Genomic DNA, 22319 nt, shown 5'->3' on the forward strand with positions numbered 1-22319 from the left:
AGCCTTTGGAGAGCAGTCGAGCTGTCCCTTGGGCCGGCTGTGAGGACAACAATGGGGAAAGCAAAGCGTCTCGGCAGAGTGACAGTGCTTTGGAAGAAAAGGGGGAGGAAAGGGGAAAAGGAAGCAAAGAATCTAGTTGTATGGAAGTATGCCGGACTTCTATGGCATAAAGAAGTTGACTACCACTCATGTCAGGAAAATTAATCCACGAACACCAGAGGTTTATGTCCAAAAAGGAGACAGAGGAGTCCTTTTACTTTATTCGAATAAAGGGAGAGGCCATGGGGCATTCCCCTGGGGTCTCTCAAATTTTTGGAGGGCGCAGCCTCCTTTTTATCCTAATTCCCGGCCGCTTGTCCCTTCTCTCTTTCCCCATAGGCTGAGGTACTTGAGAGGTACAGACTGCCCGGAACGCCTGACACCTGGGGTACCTTCCCCCCCCCCCCCCACCCCCAATGCATAAGCCCTTCTTAACTTTTATGGAATTCATAGTGTTCTTTCAGTGCCTGTTTGATCTTCTACCGGAATCCATCTCATTGTTTCTGTCATCTCTCACTGATAGCTACATCTTATCAACTGACCCACAGCTTGTTTGTAAAGACAAGCTCATCATTCTTCTCACTCATATGTTTCCAGATCAGTTTAGCAGCTTATTGTCCTTATTTCCTTATTGGTCTTATTTCAAAGGGACAGATGTATCTTTGAAGATGGTAAGCCAAGTCTGCCTTTTTATATCTTCAACACCAAAAAATGCCACCAGCACCACCAGTAACTCATCTCAGAAAAGCCACAGAAAATAACAGTGAATATTTGTTTATTTTACAAGCAGGTTTAAGAAGGATGCACAAATACAAAAAGTCACAGAAAGTACCGAAACATCTGGAAGAAGCAGAATGTATGAGATTAAGTGTACCTGGCAAATTCTTCCCCAAATTTCAGCACAGACGGCTTTTTCTTGAAAACTCAAGAGAACTATGCTAAATCATAGTTTTCTTCTTCTGACCAAACAGATAGGGTGTTCTGTTTAAGATAAAAACAAGAAAATAATTGTATCTGAAACAGGTCTGCACTGAATACTAGCATGACATCATTTGTCTATAAAAGAAATACATTAAATTACCGCTTCTGTCAAGGGATATTCATCATTCCTTTTTCTTATCTTATGAACACTACCCTGTATGTAATATATCTAAATATGCTGGGTTTTCCTATACCCAAATCACTTACAATGGCAAGAATAGAAGGATGTTTTTGGAATAAATTATATTATCAATAAGTGAATGGATTTATTTTCCAATCTTACTCTTAGTTTTATACAAGCAACTGTCAGACAAGCAACTCAGTAGTTGAGATATAAATATTCAAATTAAACTGAAATATACTATAAGAACGTATTTCCAGAGTGATGGAAACTCAGAGACTTTCTCCTGGAACATATTCAGAAGTGAGGCTGTGTGACGTAATTGCAGCACACAGCTTTGCTCAAGCCCTGGCCTTGCCCACTTGAGCACCTGTAGAACAGAAGCAGATACAGAGAGCTGTTAAAAGTAATTCCTATGTCATCAGTTCTAAGTTAGGATTTTTAACTTTTTTTAAGTATAAAACTTGTTTTCTTTTATAAGAAAAGAATTTTCAGGTGTGCAATGCCTAAGGAAGTGCAACTGTGATCATCTTGGTTTTGAAAAAGATAATGCAGCTGAGAGTCAAGAGATTTATGTATTAATTCCAGATTACATTGTTTTACAGACTTTTGGGGTAGTTTACCAGCACCTAGGTTCAAGTTTGCGATCAACATAACTTTAATTAACAGTAATTGTTTTAGTTACAAAGCTGAGGCTGTCCCCAACAATTCACTTCCAGAATAGTAGAAATATCTTTAAATTCTTTACTCATATGGCCTCGACACACTTAAAAATATCAGGGTAAGAGCTTATCCTTTGCCTATGGCATTACATCACTGAATTCCACAGTAACTCACAGGAAAAGAAAAAAAAAATCCACCCCTTCAATTTTCAATGTAACTTAACTTCAATGTACTTAAAATAACATTTATAATTGATAAAATTTGGCAAATGTTCTGTTCTTTTTCCTAAAAGAGTGGTAATAGAAGAACCCCTATCAGGGGAACAAATGTGGCTTAGGTGATGCAGGGAGATGATCTTTCATCATAGCTTGCTAGAATATGTTTCCTTGTCCTTTTATTTCTCTGTTAGCTCGTTGTTTTGGTGTCTTGCATGCCTTAGTTTGCATATTACTCGGTTGCACAGCTTCCTGGGAGTTTCTTTGTTCTAGTGTGGCCCAGCCCCCATGGGAGCAGCTTTGTTACATAGTAGCAGGGAAGTAAGGGAAAGGGATAGAACAATGTCTCATAAGAACCTTTAAAACACTTCAAAAACTGGTAAGTAATTAACATTACTAATAACCATCAGAGTAAACAAGGGGTACAACAAACAAGGTTTACAAATGGAATAAGAACATTAACTGTACATAACTAAACACAGTATTTTAACTGGTGTGGATTTCTTGAGAGATTCTATTCATGACATGCACACACGTGTGCCCGTGTTCTGGCAAAGGGGGGAGAAATGCTGCTCTCTTGGGTGTTTAAGTACCTTGGATATCTCAGTCAGTTCTATTATAAGCTAACTGCTGTTAAATGTTGTTCCTCGGTTAAATTGTAAGGTAAAAGTGAAGTTTAAGTTCAGTTTCAGTGCTATTAAGCTTTTTTGGCCATATTGCCTTTGTCACACACATCTGAACACACACATGTACTCAACACACACGGAAAGTTCTCACTTCATTTCTGTTTGGATGGACTGGGTTTGGATGGATTTAGTTTATTGTTGCTTTTTATCCCTTGGTGTGTCTTAACCATCTCATCAGTAGCAAAGTGAACCTTGCCAATGAACTTTGTCATGCTGGTGCTTTATATCACTTCTGGGTTGTACTGATCCCCTTGCCAGGGGATTTTTTAAGTGATCTCAACCCCTTGTCTGGAACAGGGGGAAGGATCCCTGGCCCAGGTTCTTTGCAAACTCTGCAAATGCTGCCTGTGTCTGAAAGAATTTCAAAGAGAGCTGGGGTGTGATAAACAAGGGCAATTTATTTCTAGAAGAGCAACAACAGCAAACTACAGAACATATTAATGGAATCAAAGGAGAGACCCAAAATATTCAGGCTTCAACACCTTGGTGCTGTTGAAGTAACATTCCTAACTGCAATGCTGGTCAGTATCAGAGACCAACAGTCATTTATTCAACATTATTTGCCAGCAAAACAAAGACTTTTAGGAGTTTCTGTAAACTTTTATCCCCTTTCTGCTGAGTTCAGCCTATGCTTTCCTCAGATACAGGTGTATCATGTTTCTTCTTGCAGTTTTTCTGTGAAGCAATATTGCCATGCAATGTTTTTGTATGGTAATCTTGAGGAGAGATCAGGGGGACATCTCCTCTTACTTCATCATCATCATCATCATCATCATCATCATCATCATCATCATCATCATCATCATCTTTGTCATGCTGTCCTCCAGATGACATTTCAAGCCTCACAGATGCACTTTTTCTGCTTGTGCTATTCCATTTATTATTTGATTGTTCTGATTTCTTACTTAGACATCTAATTAATGTCTCATTAAAAAATACTTCCAAGGCTCCTTTCAATAAAACAATACTCTTTTGACATTAACTTCACGGGTTTAGCTGCTTTCCTTCCCACAACAGTAACACATTCATCCAAGTCTAAGCCTGAGTTACTCCCTGTTCTTCACCATAATACCTATCTTACTATATTAGAAAGAAGACAACCCATAACTAGAATGAAGAGCAGCTAAAACAGGAGGATTAAAAAAAAAACGAATAAAGCAAAATCACAGAAAGACATATTTCTTAAATAATTTAAATACTACTCCTTATAAAGTTAAATATTTAATTAATTATTTAATGATACATTTAGTTAATTATTTAATTATAATTAAAGTTATTAAGTTTCTTAGCTAAATACTATATATCTCTCTTCCAAACATTATGAGTCCTTATAAGAAGAACAACCTATGGAAGATATTTACAGTAGAAGAACCTCTCTAAAAGCAGTAACATAGTAAATATACTTAAAATTTGTGATAGATTGGCATTTAAGAAAACAAAGAGAAACTCCTAAAGAAGTTAAAACTGCTGGAGGCTGATGGGAGTTTCTCTCCTGGCCAACAACTGGCCATTTCTAAGAATTGACAGCAGTGTTGACCATTGAAAAGAGAGATCAACCTGTGAACACCACCTTAAGACCTAAGCCTGGGAATTTCTTTGTCTCTTTGTTTCCTGGCTGTGAAAGGTAACTGAGCTCCAGCTGGGCCTGCCTCAGCGCCCGGCCAGGAGATGGGGCCTGCAGGGCTTGCCCCAGGCTCTGGCTGGGCCAGGCCGGTCCCTGGCTCGGCTGCAGTTTTTGCTGGGACGGAATTCACCAGAGACTGTCGAGTAAAGAAAGAAAAAGCTCTTGACCTGCAGTGGGCTGAGACAGTGACCACACTCTCCAGAGCAGCCATGAACAATCTTCCATCGCAGACAGCTCCAGCTGATAGTAAAAGGTCTTAAAATCTTAGAAAATTTGGAGAGTTAGAAAGAAAATCAGGTTTGGAAAGCCCTGGGAAAAGTAGGCCCTGGGAAATGTTAGGCCTTGTGCTTGCTAAAAATCAGGTCAAACTGCACCTGTGTAGTCAGTATATGATAAATGATACAATTGTTAGATGTGATTAGATATAATTATTGTTTAGAGAACATGAAGAACAATGTTAGGGGGCTAGGGGGGATCACGAGAAATCCATGCTTGGGTAAAATCAATGTATACAATAGAACAATATAAGTTTAATAATTAATATGTAAGTTGTATAACGATAGTGTATAAAACATGTTCAACTCAAAACCAAATCAGGTCAGATTTGGGTATGTGTACCCCTGACACCCAGAGCTCTTCAATAAAACACCTTCATATAATCATTCAGTGATTATGTGTGTTCCTGAACGCTAACACAGCCACTGCTCCGGCAGAGATCACAGAACCATCTACAAAGCCTGGGCAAGATTTTAACCCTTTTATTACCCAGATGAGACTTGCAGATTAATCCTTTTTTCCAGAGAGAGAAAGAGAGAGTAGTCAACATGTAAATAGACTTTATAAACTATCAGAGACAGTAAAGAAAAGAATTAAGCTTCAGAAGAGGTAGAGAATAAGGAGATGCTTTAATAAGCTGAAATATTTTTCTGTTAAAGCTATGGAGATAGACAATAGTGTTCTGAAAAAACTCCTTTAATTCATGACAGACTATATTGGGAGGAATAGAGTGGTTCAAAGTGTGGATTTTGAGCAAAATGTGAAGTAGTTGTGATACAGTGAGGTGCTGGAACAGAGGGAGAGAAGTAATAGTTGAAGATTTGTAGCTTTGTAGAGGCAAAGAGAAAACTTCTGTTTCCAGAAAAGCTCACAGAATCAGATGAAGAGAACTTTTGCCTTTGAATAACTCATCCTTAAAAATGACATCCCTAGATTCATTTGACCCATAACACACCTCAGAGTGATGTGAAATGGGAGGAGACAACTGATGACAGATTTTCAGGCAGCTGGCATCAGAGAAATAGAAAGCTACAACAGAAATTGTTTTCTTGTAAGAAACTCCATAGATTAACAGAAGAAGACTTCTGTTTCTCTACAAAGACTGATGGAAAGACTCTAGCAAGAATTGAAACTGTTTGAAACACCAAAGCTTTTTGGCTCTATGTTGTCATGTGAACAAGAGAATGGTTGGGTAGTGGAAGAGAAAAGGGTTTTCTGGAAGTTTTATTCTGGTTTTCTTATTTTTATAGTTTTTGTTAATAAACCTTCTTTATTCCTTTTAAGTTTTAAGCCTGTTTTGCTCTTGTTCTAATCCATATCTCACAGCAAGAAATAAGTAAGTTTTCTAGTGATTTTTTAGTTACTGCTTTAAAACCACAACATTTATTTGGTGCATTGGCCAGAAAATGAAATTGACAAATCTAAACCACTACAAAATTATATCAACAACAATTAATAAAACATCTATAGATGTCCATCATATTGGTCAGTACTGGAAGAAAAAGAAGCAGCAGGGTCACTCCAGTGTGGCCCTGAGGGCTGTTCCCTGTGCCCCCAGGCTGGCACACACTGGCACAGCAGGACTCTGCCACTAGCACTGAGCCCAGCTGGGGCTGGGAGCCGAGCCCCAGGCACTGGGACGGGGCTTGGATGGGCCAAAACAAGTGCAGGGCAGGCCAGGGATGGTGCTTCCAGTCTGGAAAAAAATGAATTGGCCCAGTCTCTGCTATTCAGTGCTGCAGTTGCTTTGTGTCTGCCTGTGGCAGCTCATGTGCAAACACAACTGGGTGCCTGTTGAGCACAGCAATGGATGGCCACAAACAGGGAGGTCTCCAGTGAACATCAAGGCAGACACCTGGGGAAGTGCAGAAGCTAGGGATAACTCTGGGAGGAGAAGCTGTTCTGTGTCTCTCTCTGAAGATGCTGCCAGCCACGACAAGTGCTGGAAGCTGACATGTCCTGTCCTTTTGTGCTGTCACAAGCACACGGGACAGACTTGTTGTCACAGGTCCACCAGACCTGATCCAGGAATAATGGAGGGCCATGCATTGGTAGGGGATGGCCTCAAGCAAGAACAAAGCAGGATCTTCTAGCAGCAAAGCCTGAGCTTGTGAAGCAGGCCGTCACCTCAGCAGACACCAAAGTGCCTCCCTCCAGCCCTGCTTTTCTTCATTGCCTACTGCTTCTTCCTTTGCTCCAAGCCAGCCCAGGATTTAGTTTGGAAGCTCAAGCACGTGTTTTTAAGGTGCCTGCATGGAGGAGAGGGATGGTAGCTGCAGCGCAGGGCTTGTGTCCCTCTCATGATGGCACCAATGCTACTGCCTTGGGATGCCTGCCTGTGGAAGGCGAGTCTGCCCTCAAGCCCAGCCACTGAAGCCAGTCAGGGGCACAGGCTGCAGCTGCCAAGCATTTCTGTGAGGCTGGCAAGTCAAGAGAAAGCCATTGTGGCCAATTCTGCTGAAGCCTTTTGCCAAACCATGTGCAATGGTGCCACAGTGTCTCTCCTTTTGGCATCACGGCTGGTGCAGACACCTCGTTGTGCAGGTGCTGACATTCAGGGTGCTACTGTTCCTGTGCACGCTCTGGTGCCATTTCTGCTGTGTCCAGAGCTGCTTCAGCAGCAGCGACTCAGCAGCGCTGCTCGAGGAGACATCACCACCCTCTCCATGGAGGCAGAAGCTATGCAGACACAGAGCTCTGTGTCAGGGGAGCCTCGGTCTCAGCACCGTGGCCTGGGCAGGCGTGGGGGCCCAGGCTGGCCGCCAGCCCTGCCTTTGCCCACTGCCCTGGCAGCACCCAGTGGCTGTGCCCCGGCAGGGCCTCCTTGCCCTCCTTGTCCCCAGCCAGCCCAGCCTGGAGCACCTCGGGGCTGCTGAGGCCCAGCCTCAAGGGCTTCTGCAGAAAGATGATGGTGATGTGCATGCCCATGGCAATGTTAATATTGATTTTCTGGTGATTGTGTCTGTGTAGTGAAGGGGTGTTTCTTGACAAACCACAAATGAATATTTAGGTAGCCTGGGCTAATGAGTCTGGTATTCAGGATTTTTGTCTCAGTTTACAGCAGGCCGATGACCCTTTTTGAACTTGCTTAATGGCATTCCACTTCAGGAGAACAAAGCAGACTTTTCTGGTTGGTGGAACCCTAAGAAAGTAAATTTAACAAGCAGCAAAAGTGATGACTGCCTAAGTCCAAAGGGACGGTAGACTTGGCCATCTATGCGTAATGCAGCCTGGCAGAAAACAGTAATTGAAAATTTGAACCAATCGTATCCTATTCCATTTCAAGAATTGGATTTGTTAGCCAGTGTTTTCCCAACCTTGGATGTTAACGTTACTGTTCTGCCTAATTGTGGCAGTATGACCCCACCGTGGCAACCAGGTAATGGTACAGTAGTAGTTTGGTTTGGAGATCCTTGGTTTTAGTTGGTTACAAAAATAAGGAGAAAAAACATTATTTGAAGGTTATCAAAATGTTACAGGACAATCTCCATGAAACAGATTAAAAACAGGGGGTTTGACCGTAAACACTTCAGGAGGGTGGGAACTCCCACCAGGAATGTTTTTGATTTGTGGGAATTGAGCATGGCCTGGTATTCCAAGATGACCTGTTGGTGGACCATGCTATCTTGGTTGACTAACATTATTTGCCCTCCACATGAGGGATTTATTGAATATCAGTCAAAGTTGTCATCAAAGATCGTGTTGATCCGTTTGGAATTTTGATGAGACTTAAAATGATAATGTGCAATCACCATCATTGGCAACTGTCACTGCAACATCTTTCCTTTTACCAGGGAGAATGGCTGCCATAAATGCAGAAAATATAGCTCATCTTGCCTGTTGGGGAGAAAAACAGCTTAATTTGATTTTGAAAATGTTGAGTGAGTTGCTAACTGATGTTGATAGTATTAGGCATGCTACCTTTCAAAATCACCCAGCTATAGATTTTTTGTTGTTAGCACACAGACGCAGGTGTGAAGATTTTGAAGGAATGTGTTGTTTTAATTTATCTGACCACTCCCAAAGTATTTATAAACAATTATCACAACTGCATGAAGACATGAAGCACATTACAGAAAGACATGATCATTTTTCTGACTGGCTTGCTAGGTTAGGTTTAAAGGGTTGGTGGCAGACCTTGATCAAGGGGGCAATAATGTTACTGCTTGTATTTCTAAGTTTTTTGCTGATTCTTTCTTGTTTGGTACAAGGCCTTCAACAAACGTTGCACAATTTAGTTACTCCAATTTTTAAGAAAAGAAGGGGAGATGGAAGAGTCTGGGCTGCGTTAGAACAAATTTGACCATAAAGAGAAACACTTAAGAACAAGGGCAAGGTTATCAGACAGGGAAGGGACAGTCGTGGTCAGCAAGAGAACACAAAGAAAGAGCTAAACAGGATGAGAAATAGAGAAATTGAACAAGTTGTGGTCCAATATATGCAAATGTAATTATCCAATAAGAATGCTTTAAGGGTGTGTGAACAGCTGTCGCGCTATATTAGGAACGGCGAAGCAGTACATGACTCTCTCAGCTGCATTTTCCAAAAGAGCAAAGTTAATTATTCTTAATCTTCTTTTATACACATGTTCGAGAAGGTCTGAGAGGTAAAACTCTCCTTGGCCACTAAAGCAACACGTCCACCATCATTGGTTAAGTGGAACACCACCCCTTGCCTAAACAACACCTGCAGATTGTTGTCCTTTACCAAGGACTGTTTGGACTCTTTCTCATGTTTTCTTAGGCCAGAGTGAGAAGCCGCTGTGACTTTGTTTCACACAGGCTCTGTTCCCTGCTTGCTTTTTGCTATTAAGTGTCCACAAACAACACATGCAGTCAATTGTAGAAGAAACACCCGTGTGTATAGATTTGTGTACAGTATAAATGTACCCAAACTTAGAGAATAAATGAATGATCCAATCATCATATTGGTGCTGTGTCATTCCTGTTCCCGCATGAAGAAATGAAAGGCCCAGCAATCAATTAACTGGGTAAGACCTTATTTGGGACTTACCAATTCACAATTGCAACCACGTTTAGAAACATTAAAGGGGTCAGAAAACCCTACTGATACCTGTGAGTTGACCCCAGAAGCCCTTTTTGTTCTTGAATTGGTTGTCAAAGCTTTGCTTGAGAAATTTGTCTCTCGCATTGACCTGGTACAAATAGTAAGATTATTTGTTTTGATTGATGACTTCATTTGCAATTCTTGTGCAATGGAGTGATCAGTGGGAAGATCCTTTACATATGTTAGAATGGTTATTTTTACCTTTTCGATCTATAAAAACTGCTTCTGGTCTTTCTGAATTAATTGCTGAACCTATTAAGTCTCCTAAAGAATGTGTTGGATTGACTGGTCAAGGTCCTGAAAGAATTGTTTTGCCTCTTCAGAAGTGGTATTTTGAGTGGAGTTGTGCCAAAAGTTATCGGCAAGCTGTGATAACTTACAAGCTGCTATGCTTACGTTACAGGCTGCTGTTGTTGGGAGTCTGAGACACAGAGTGTTTCCTTGTTTCTGCAGCTGATAAGTTTCCATGTTCTTCATTAACTTCATAGGAAGTTACTTCTGCTTTGAACCTGTGAATACACAAGCATATCCTTTCCTCCAGGCTATTAATTGAAATGGACTTTTAATCTGTCCTGCTTCTGAACCTTTGACCAGAACCAAAGAATTCTCTCTCAACTTTGCCTGAGTACCGTTAGAAGAATACCTGATAATTGATGGAATTGGTTCTGTAAAAGTACTGTTTAAAAAGGACTGTTCAGAAAATTTACAACAGATATAAGATTTTTACGCTTTTTTTTTTTCAAAACTCCAAAATACATAGGGTTTCCGTGCTTCTGAGCTACAGCCTCTGTTTTCTCCCTGTCTTGTTATGACAATGAAAAACCATCAAAGTAAAACACATGCACGTGCATACATATAGTAAATAACACTTCTACAGCAATCAAGAACTTAAGAAGATGCATAATTGATATTATGCTATATTAAAATGATCTAAATAATCTGTAGTATGGATTACTGGATGTGCTAACATCCCAGAGTCTGCCACAGCAGATGAATCAGTGACAGATTGGAAAATCATGTCTGGAGAACAGTTTTCCAAGCTCACTCTAAAGATCCAGCTGCTATATTAATACACTAACTGCCAAGTCAAACCGACCTGAATATTGTTCTGATGCAGAAAATATCTGGGTTTATCGGTAAATTCTCCATCCAGGTAAAGTCAAGGCATGGCCAGGGCCTCAGTTTTAAACTGGAGGGATGCCCTTAGCTTACTCCCATTAAACAAAATTCTTAACAAGTAGAATTTAATCAGCTCTCTGTTATTTGGATCTCTTTCATCTTGAGATTGCTGAAAACTGTCTTGAACCAAATCCACAGTAAACCTGCTGAAATGAAAGAAAAGGTTAAAGAATAAAAGAAACCTGTCATCCAACCCTTTTTGTGCATGGTTAGCCATATGATCTTTCAATTCAATTTTAAAGAAATGCATTTTTCAGAAATTGACTGTAATTACAGTAGTAATACCTGACGATCACCTTATATCATACAATGCTACATTAATAGTAGATGTATAGAGAAGACAACATTTTCACAGCCTTCATGTACTGACAATGCTGAAACAAAGCAAAAATATTTTTAAATTCTTGGGATGCATGACCATCATAATTTTTCATGTTATTTGTAAAAACAAAACCAGCAGATATCATTAGAAATGTAATATCCATATATAATCCACTACACAATATCTATAAACTTTTTGATCCATGTTTGAAGGCACTTCATTCAATAGGGACTTCTTTTTAAAGCTTAATCATAACTACAACAATTAGCAGATTAGATAGCAGTGCAATTCACAATGCTTCTAATTTTTGTATTGCTTAATTAAAAATCTCCTTTCTCCCCTCTCTGAGATATCCAGCTTTCCGTTGTCTCTCTTATTTTTCTCTTTTTCTTTTGCTGCTTGCTTTCTGCCTTTCGCTTGTTTCGCTGAAGTTGCTGTTCCGTTGCTACCGTTACTTGCTTCAACGGTGTTTGCCATGGCGACAGCATCGCTGCCACCGGCTCTGGCCGCGTCCCGGCGGCCAGCCCCGTCTGCCCGCCCGCGCCGGGCTGCTTTTGAATCTGGGAAAAAAATACTCTAAAAACTTATATTTAGGGTGAAACTCCTTTCCAGGAGATAAATGCCTTTTAGGATGTTTGCTGCTTGTGCCAGAAACCGGACCCCAAACAAGGATCGCAACTCCTCGCCCCATTCTCGGTCCGTCTTCCCTCATGAGCTACGCAGGCTCGGCTTCAGCTGCGGAACACGCATGCGCGGCTTGAAGGTGGCAAGCCCGGTGGGCCGGGCCTTGTTCGTCATGGACCGCACCACGGCTCTCCCTGCGGGGCATGCCTTTGCAGCTTTGCTCAGCCCCCTAACTGCTTGCAGTGGTGATTTAATATGGCTCTTAACTTTACCCCTTTTGCCCGGGCTCACTCTGCGACTCAGCCATCCTGCTGCATTCCACGGCTCCTTGTGGCACCTCCTCTTGGGCAGCCTCTGGGTCTCCCCCTTGGAGAGCTTCTGAGCCCGCCTGCTGGGCGGGCTCTCCTTCACCAGCCTTTTCGGACATCACCTTTAGGGAGTCAATGTCCTCAGAGGGCGGGGGAGGCTCACTCCCTTGCTCTGGCTCCTCTGACCTGCACGGAGAGTGCGGGGAACGGAGCTATTCTAAAGGCGTGGTTTCAGAAACAGCGTGGGCTTTTTCTAGCTTTTTCTCCACCCACCCCACGATTTGCTCGGAATATAAAAATTCCAAAAAAACTCTACCCAAGCCCTCATGTTCCCCCGTGCAGTTTTTCATCCCCAGATACCGTAGCCAATTGCTCACTCTGCTTTCTGAAGCATGCGGGGAAGTTTCCCGGTGTTCAGCCTTCCCCTGCATTCCTCCGTCTCCCCCGTGTCCTCTGAAGGGATGGGGTCAGGGAGAGCCACGCAACTGGGAAATTTTTGGGTTTCCCATGCTTTCAGAAAGAGCAGTTCCTGCACTCACATTCCCGGGGTTCCTAAGTCTTTAAACCTCATAACTATCTTTTCCCCTATCCAGGGTTCAAACAATTCCTCCTTAGAGATACTCAATCCCATCACCTAGGTCAGACAGAGTTTACCAGACCTGTTGGCTATCTTCAGATTACTGACCAGCAGAATCCGATGTTCACCGAGTCCCGGGCCCTTGGAACTCTGGAATTTGATAGCAGGTGTTTTTCTCTGGACAGATTTCTTTCAGGAACTGGCTGCACTGATCCAGGCAGGTGTTGATCAAGAGTTTTTTGAGATATCTTTGACACTCACGGAGCACCACTTGTAACTTTTTTATTCCGTTTTTTCTCTTGATTCTGCTTCTGTACTTCTCCTCACTCCTGGATTTCTCAGCTTCTCGGAGCTGAACTCCTTCAGGATAGCCCCTCAGGGGAATTCCACTTATCTCAGTTCTCTGGGTCCGAAGAAAACTCCAAAACTGGTTAGGATCTTTTTTCTCATGTTTATTGAGATGTTATCACAAAACTTGGTAGACTTTTCCAGACTTTCTGCACAAGTTCAATTCATCTTGCTCTTTTGGCTCCCTTTGGCCTTGCAGGCACAAAATGGCCTCGAACTGTGCAGCCTTTTCATCTTCATACTTATTCTTATCTAATTAACAACAGAGACGTATATTATTTTTCTTAATGACCCCTCACCTGTGTGCTGCACTGTGATATTTTCTATCCAATCACTTGGATATCAATCACTTTCTGTCCAATCTACCCAAAAACCTCTAAAAGAAGAACATGAAGAAGAAAAAAGAAGGAAAAGAGACATCACTCTAAATCCTCCATTTTGTCTTCTGCTTTCTAAACTAGTTTCAACTCTAAACAAACTTTTTCACCCAGTGACTTAAAAAAAATTTCTAATCTACACACTCACACTTTTAGAATTTCTATCTAACTTTAACCCATGTAACACCATGAAAACATGCCCATAAATTTCATGTTATATGAAATTCAGTGTTCTCTTGGATTTCAGAGCTAGGCATCAGAAACAAGAGGATGCACTCTGTGTCTCAGACTCCAAGAGCTATGGCTGCTTTTACAGGGCAAGTGTCTTATAATTTACCAAGTCACCCTTTATTGAAATTTTTTCAGCAAGTACCAGTTGGCCAAAAGCAGTTAAGTATGGAAAGCCCTCCAGATGAACCCAGTGTTTTTACAGATGGCTCTGGAAACACAGAAAAAGCTGCAGTTGCATTGAAAATCAATGGTAATTGGCATCCTGTGGTAAAATATCAAACTGGTTCACTGCAAATTGTTGAACTGAGAGCTACGGCCACTGCATTTCAATTGTTCCCTCAAGCTGTAAATATTGTGACAGATTCTGCCTATGTAGCAAATTTGACCGGAAAATTAGGTAAAGTTGTTTTATCTGAAATTGATCACTGACCTTTATTTGATGTGTTGGTGGAATTGTAGGATACAATTCAGCAATGCACTGAATCATATTTTGTGATGCATATTCACAGTCACACTTCTCTCCCGGGATTTTTCACTGAAGGAAATGCTGATGCTCTTGTTGCCAATGTGGCCTTAATGGTTCCTGATCACAAGCAACAATCTATCTTATCTCATCCATTTTACCATCAAGGTTTTCAAGCATTACCACGACAATTTGGTCTTAGTAACAATGATGCTCGTTCAATGATTGTTGTATGCCCCGACAGTCATGGTTCATGTGTTCCTATGTATTATGGGACCAAGCCCAGAGGGTTGCAAGCATTGCAACTTCGGCAGACAGACATAACTCAGTGTAAGAGACGGTCTGAAGATTCTCTCATCTGTCTCACACGCGTCTCAAGGACAGAGACTGAGACCCTGAATATCACAAGGGACCTGGTTTAGGGGTTTGGGCCTAGCTGAGGTGGATGTTTGCTAAGTGATTGTTTGCAGGTGGTTGCAGGGTACACTGCCCTCGTTCCTGCTGGTGAGCAGAGGTTTGTGCCTGGTACCCTGTGCAATGGGCTTCCACGACACATTGCCCTCGCTCCTGCTGGTGAGCAAAGACTTGCAAGACGTGGTTTGCTCTGTACCCTACACCTGCCCCCTGCACAATGGAATTCATCACAATGATCATCAATCTCCTCTGGTTTTGGCCCTGTGCCCCTTGCTTTGTAAAAGACTATAAAATCACACCCCAAATTTACCTTCATTTGAGATCTCCCCAAAGGACAGAAGACTCTGCGTCTTTGGATGGCTGAGTAGACTTTGACATTGGTAGCTATAATCCCCTCACTCTCTTATGCTTTGCTTTTCCCTCTTTCCCTCTATCGCATATTAGTGCTGATGAGCACTCAATAAAGTGTGTTTTGCTGTTTAAGTCCTTGGTTTAAGTCCCTGATAATCTTTTGTACACTAAGATCGAATAAAAGAACCACATCACGAATCCCACCTTGCGGATCGTGACACTCAGATTGATGAGTTTGGGAGACTAAAGCATGTACATGTCTATTGATAGTTTTCTCACTTTGCTATTGTAGCAATCACACATGCAGGAGAAAAAGCTTTGGATGCTATTCGTCATTTTCAAAGAGCGTTTGCTATTCTAAGAGTACCTCAAAAAATAAAAACTGATAATGGGTCTTGTTATATATCTCAGAAAACACAAAATTTTTTGGCTGCATGGGGAATTGTATATGATACAGGTATTCCTTATTCTTCTACTGGACAAGCTATTGTTGAACATGCCTCTGGCACTCTGAAGCATTACCTTCAAAAAGAAAAAAGGGGAATGCAAAGAGAAACCCCCCAGGCATGACTGCACAAAGCATTTCATGTGTTAAACTTTTTATCCTAGAGAGAGAAAACTTCTTGACCTCCTTTATTTCCTCATTTCTCTACTTTGATTTCAAAATCCGAGTTGCAAAAGCCTGCTTGGGTGCAGGTGAGGGATTCGGCAAGTGGCCAGTGGAGTGGTGCTGTAGTTTTAATAACCTGGGGAAAGGGTTATGCTTCTGTTTGCACAGAAAACGGACCGTGCTGGATTCCTGCTCATTGTGTCAAGCCTTCTTTGGAGCACACAGGAAGGAAGAGGATGGATGGTTCCGCAGCCAAAACGCTACCAAATTCCACAAAATCCCACAGAATCTCCACAAATTCCCACAAAATCTAAGAAAATATTCCTCAAAATTCTTCAAGTCTCCTCAGAATCCCACAGAATTCCAGAAAAATCCCCACAAAATTCCAGAGAAGTCCAACAAAATAACCTAAATCATTTCAAAACCCTACCAATTCACAGGAATGTCCCACAAAATCTCCACCGATTGCCAGAAAATCCCACAAAAATCCCACAAAAATCCCACAAAAATCCCTAAATCTTCTGAAAACTTGACCAAATTCCAGAAACACCCCATAAAATCACCACAGTTTCCCACAAAATTCAAGAAAAACACGACAAAATTCCCTAAATATTTTAAAAATACCACAAAATTCTTGAAAAGCCCCAACAAATTCCAGAAATATTCCACAAAATGACATAAATCATTCCAAAACTCTACCAAATTCCACAAAAATCTAACAGAATCTCCACAAATTCCCAACAAATACATGAAAAATCCGTGATAATTCGTCAGTTCTCTACAGAATCTCACAAAATTCTTGAAAAGTCCCTCCAAGTTCCACAAACATCCCACAAAATGTCCCCAATATCCAACAAAATTCCAGAGAAATCCCAAAAAATTCCCTTTTTTCTTCTGAAAACTCTACCAAATTCCAGAAAAATCCCACCAAATCTCCACAACCTCTTACAAAATACATGAAAAATCACAGAAAATTGGTCAATTCTCTGCAGAATCTCACAAAATTCTTGGAAAGCCCCTCAAAGTTCCATAAACATCCCACAAAATGTCCACAAATGTCCACAAAATCCAAGAAAAATCCCACAAAATTCCCTAAATCTTCTCAAAACACAACCAAATTCCAGAAAAATCCCACCAAATCTCCACAAATTCCCACAAAATACATGAAAAATCCCTCAAGATCCCTAAATCGCATCAATATCCCAAAAAATTCCACAGAAATCACACAAAACCTCCACAAGTTTCCACAAAATCTAAGAAAAATTCCTCAAAATTCTTCAACTCTCCTCGAAACCACGCAAAGTCCTTGAAAAGGCCCAAAAATTCCAGAAATATCCCACAGAATCTCCACAAATTCCCACACAATCTAAAACAAATTCCTCAAAATTCTTCAAGTCTCCTCAGAATCCCACAGAATTCCAGAAAAATCTACAAAAATCCTGAAAAATCCCACAAAAATCCTAAAATCTTCTCAAAACCTTAAAAAATTCCAGAAACATCCCACAAAATCCACACAAGCTTCCATAAAATTCAAGAAAAATCCCACAAAATTCCCTAAATCCCCTTAAAATCATACCAAATTCCAGGAGCGTGTCACAAAGTTCCCTAAATCTCCTCAATATCCCACAAAATTCCACCAAAATCACACAAATCCTCGACAAAATCTAAAACAAATTCCTCAAAATTCTTCAAGTCTGTTCAGAATCCCACAGAATTCCTGTAAAATCCGACAAAATTCCTGGGAAGTCCCACAAAATTCCCTAAATCATTTCAAAACCCTACCAATTCATAGGAATGTCCCACAAAATCTCCACCAATTCCCACAAAATCCCACAAAAATCCCACAAAAATCCCTAAATCTTCTGACACCTCGACCAAATTCCAGAAACGTTCCATAAAATCACCACAGTTTCCCACAAAATTCAAGAAAAACACCACAAAATTCTCTAGATCTTTTCAAAATACCACAAAATTCTTGAAAAGCCCCACCAAATTCCAGAAATATTCCACAAAATGACCTAAATCATTCCAAAACTCTACCAAATTCCACAAAAATCTCACAGAATCTCCACAAATTCCCAACAAATACATGAAAAATCCGTGATAATTCGTCAGTTCTCTACAGAATCTCACAAAATTCTTGAAAAGTCCCTCCAAGTTCCACAAACATCCCACAAAATGTCCCCAATATCCAACAAAATTCCAGAGAAATCCCACAAAATTCCCTTTTTTCTTCTGAAAACTCTACCAAATTCCAGAAAAATCCCACCAAATCTCCACAACCTCTTACAAAATACATGAAAAATCACAGAAAATTGGTCAATTCTCTGCAGAATCCCACAAAATTCTTGGAAAGCCCCTCAAAGTTCCATAAACATCCCACAAAATGTCCACAAATGTCCACAAAATCCAAGAAAAATCCCATAAAATTTCCTAAATCTTCTCAAAACACGACCAAATTCCAGAAAAATCTCACCATATCTCCACAAATTCCCACAAAATACATGAAAAATCCCTCAAGATCCGTAAATCGCATCAATATCCCAAAAAATTCCACAGAAATCACACAAAACCTCCACAAGTTTCCACAAAATCTAAAGAAAAATTCCTCAAAATTCTTCAACTCTCCTCGAAACCACGCAAAGTCCTTGAAAAGGCCCAAAAATTCCAGAAAAATCCCACAGAATCTCCACAAATTCCCACACAATCTAAAACAAATTCCTCAAAATTCTTCAAGTCTCCTCAGAATCCCACAGAATTCCAGAAAAATCCCCACAAAATTCCAGAGAAGTCCCACAAAATTCCCTAAATCATTTCAAAACCCTACCCATTCACAGGAATGTCCCACAAAATCTCCACCGATTGCCAGAAAATCCCACAAAAATCCCACAAAAACCCCTAAATCTTCTGAAACCTCGACCAAATTCCAGAAACGTTCCATAAAATCACCACAGTTTCCCACAAAATTCAAGAAAAACACCACAAAATTCTCTAGATCTTTTCAAAATACCACAAAATTCTTGAAAAGCCCCACCAAATTCCAGAAATATTCCACAAAATGACATAAATCATTCCAAAACTCTACCAAATTCCACAAAAATCTCACAGAATCTCCACAAATTCCCAACAAATACATGAAAAATCCGTGATAATTCGTCAGTTCTCTACAGAATCTCACAAAATTCTTGAAAAGTCCCTCCAAGTTCCACAAACATCCCACAAAATGTCCCTAATATCCAACAAAATTCCAGAGAAATCCCACAAAATTCCCTTTTTTCTTCTGAAAACTCTACCAAATTCCAGAAAAATCCCACCAAATCTCCACAAATTCCCACAAAATACATGAAAAATCCCTCAAGATCCCTAAATCGCATCAATAGCCCACAGAATTCCACCAAAATCACACAAAAATCCCACAAGTTTCCACAAAATCTAAGAAAAATTCCTCAAAATTCTTCAAGTCTCCTCCAAACCACGCAAAGTCCTTGAAAAGGCCCACAAAATTCCAGAAATATCCCACAAAATGACCTAAATCATTCCAAAACTCTACCAAATTCCACAAAATCCTCAAGAATCTCCACAAATTCCCACAAAATCTAAAAAAAATTCCTCAAAATTCTTCAAGTCTCCTCAAAACCACACAAAGTCCTTGAAAAGGCCCAAAAATTCCAGAAAAATCCCACAGAATCTCCACAAATTCCCACACAATCTAAAACAAATTCCTCAAAATTCTTCAAGTCTCCTCAGAATCCCACAGAATTCCAGAAAAATCTACAAAAATCCTGAAAAATCCCACAAAAATCCTAAAATCTTCTCAAAACCTTAAAAAATTCCAGAAACATCCCACAAAATCTACACAAGCTTCCATAAAATTCAAGAAAAATCCCACAAAATTCCCTAAATCCCCTTAAAATCATACCAAATTCCAGGAGCGTGTCACAAAGTTCCCTAAATCTCCTCAATATCCCACAAAATTCCACCAAAATCACACAAATCCTCAACAAAATCTAAAACAAATTCCTCAAAATTCTTCAAGTCTGTTCAGAATCCCACAGAATTTCAGTAAAATCCTACAAAATTCCTGGGAAGTCCCACAAAATTCCCTAAATCATTTCAAAACCCTACCAATTCATAGGAATGTCCCACAAAATCTCCACCAATTCCCAGAAAATCCCACAAAAATCCCACAAAATTCCCTAAATCTTCTCAAAACCCAAATGAATTCCAGAAAAATCCCACCGAATCTCCACAAATTCCCAAAAAATACATGAAAAATACGTGATAATTTGTCAATTCTCTGCAGAATCCCACAAAATTCCAGAAAAGTCCCTCAAAGTTCCACAAACATCCCACAAAATGTCCACAAAATCCAAGAAAAATCCCACAAAATTCCCTAAATCGTCTCAAAACCCAAATGAATTCCAGAAAAATCCCACCAAATCTCCACAAATTCTCACAAAATACATGAAAAATCCCTCAAGATCCCTAAATCGTATCAATAGCCCACAAAATTCCACCAAAATCACACAAAACCTTCACAAGTTTCCACAAAATCTAAAAAAAATTCCTCAAAATTCAACTCTCCTCCAAACAACACAAAGTCTTTGAAAAGGCCCACAAAATTCCAGAAAAATCCCTCAGAATCTCCACAAATTCCCACAAAATCTAAAACAAATTCCTCAAAATTCTTCAAGTCTCCTCAGAATCCCACAGAATTCCAGAAAAATCTACAAAAATCCTGAAAAATCCCACAAAAATCCTAAAATCTTCTCAAAACCTTAAAAAATTCCAGAAACATCCCACAAAATCTACACAAGCTTCCATAAAATTCAAGAAAAATCCCACAAAATTCCCTAAATCCCCTTAAAATCATACCAAATTCCAGGAGCGTGTCACAAAGTTCCCTAAATCTCCTCAATATCCCACAAAATTCCACCAAAATCACACAAAACCTCGACAAAATCTAAAACAAGTTCCTCAAAATTCTTCAAGTCTGTTCAGAATCCCACAGAATTCCAGTAAAATCCTACAAAATTCCTGGGAAGTCCCACAAAATTCCCTAAATCATTTCAAAACCCTACCAATTCATAGGAATGTCCCACAAAATCTCCACCAATTCCCAGAAAATCCCACAAAAATCCCACAAAATTCCCTAAATCTTCTCAAAACTCTACCAAATTCCACAAAAATCCCACCGAATCTCCACAAATTCCCACAAAATACATGAAAAATTCGTGATAATTTGTCAATTCTCTGCAGAATCCCACAAAATTCCAGAAAAGTCCCTCAAAGTTCCACAAACATCCCACCAAATGTCCACAAAATCCAAGAAAAATCCCACAAAACTCCCTAAATCTTCTCAAAACCCAAATGAATTCCAGAAAAATCCCACCATATCTCCACAAATTCCCACAAAATACATGAAAAATCCCTCAAGATCCCTAAATCATATCAATATCCCACAAAATTCCACAGAAATCACACAAAACCTCCACAAGTTTCCACAAAATCTAAGAAAACTTCCTCAAAATTCTTCAAGTCTCCTCCAAACCACGCAAAGTCCTTGAAAAGGCCCACAAAATTCCAGAAATATCCCACAAAATGACCTAGATCATTCCAAAACTCTACCAAATTCCACAAAATCCTCAAGAATCTCCACAAATTCCCACAAAATCTAAAAAAAATTCCTCAAAATTCTTCAAGTCTCCTCAAAACCACACAAAGTCCTTGAAAAGGCCCAAAAATTCCAGAAAAATCCCACAGAATCTCCACAAATTCCCACAAAATCTAAAAAAAATTCCTCAAAATTCTTCAAGTCTCCTCAGAATCCCACAGAATTCCAGAAAAATCTACAAAAATCCTGAAAAATCCCACAAAAATCCTAAAATCTTCTCAAAACCTTAAAAAATTCCAGAAACATCCCACAAAATCTACACAAGCTTCCATAAAATTCAAGAAAAATCCCACAAAATTCCCTAAATCCCCTTAAAATCATACCAAATTCCAGGAGCGTGTCACAAAGTTCCCTAAATCTCCTCAATATCCCACAAAATTCCACCAAAATCACACAAAACCTCGACAAAATCTAAAACAAGTTCCTCAAAATTCTTCAAGTCTGTTCAGAATCCCACAGAATTCCAGTAAAATCCTACAAAATTCCTGGGAAGTCCCACAAAATTCCCTAAATCATTTCAAAACCCTACCAATTCATAGGAATGTCCCACAAAATCTCCACCAATTCCCAGAAAATCCCACAAAAATCCCACAAAATTCCCTAAATCTTCTCAAAACTCTACCAAATTCCACAAAAATCCCACCGAATCTCCACAAATTCCCACAAAATACATGAAAAATTCGTGATAATTTGTCAATTCTCTGCAGAATCCCACAAAATTCCAGAAAAGTCCCTCAAAGTTCCACAAACATCCCACCAAATGTCCACAAAATCCAAGAAAAATCCCACAAAACTCCCTAAATCTTCTCAAAACCCAAATGAATTCCAGAAAAATCCCACCATATCTCCACAAATTCCCACAAAATACATGAAAAATCCCTCAAGATCCCTAAATCATATCAATATCCCACAAAATTCCACAGAAATCACACAAAACCTCCACAAGTTTCCACAAAATCTAAGAAAACTTCCTCAAAATTCTTCAAGTCTCCTCAAAACCACGCAAAGTCCTTGAAAAGGCCCACAAAATTCCAGAAATATCCCACAAAATGACCTAGATCATTCCAAAACTCTACCAAATTCCACAAAATCCTCAAGAATCTCCACAAATTCCCACAAAATCTAAAACAAATTCCTCAAAATTCTTCAAGTCTCCTCAAAACCACACA

The 22319-nt window shown here is 40.0% G+C and overlaps 1 long non-coding RNA gene across 1 annotated transcript in view; it reads left to right on the forward strand.

Annotated features, from left to right (window-relative positions):
• The window catches only part of LOC147650305 (uncharacterized), a 35686-nt gene extending 30695 nt beyond the window's left edge, over window positions 1–4991 (forward strand). Inside the window, exon 2 of the long non-coding RNA XR_015276933.1 lies at window positions 4637–4991. This is a non-coding gene — a long non-coding RNA (uncharacterized LOC147650305). The remainder of the gene's footprint in view (window positions 1–4636) is intronic.
• Window positions 4992–22319: the final 17328 nt, after the last annotated feature.

This window comes from Cyanistes caeruleus, chromosome 16 (assembly GCF_971803275.1).
Source record: "Cyanistes caeruleus chromosome 16, bCyaCae1.hap1.1, whole genome shotgun sequence".
Classification (NCBI taxonomy): Eukaryota; Metazoa; Chordata; class Aves; order Passeriformes; family Paridae; genus Cyanistes; species Cyanistes caeruleus.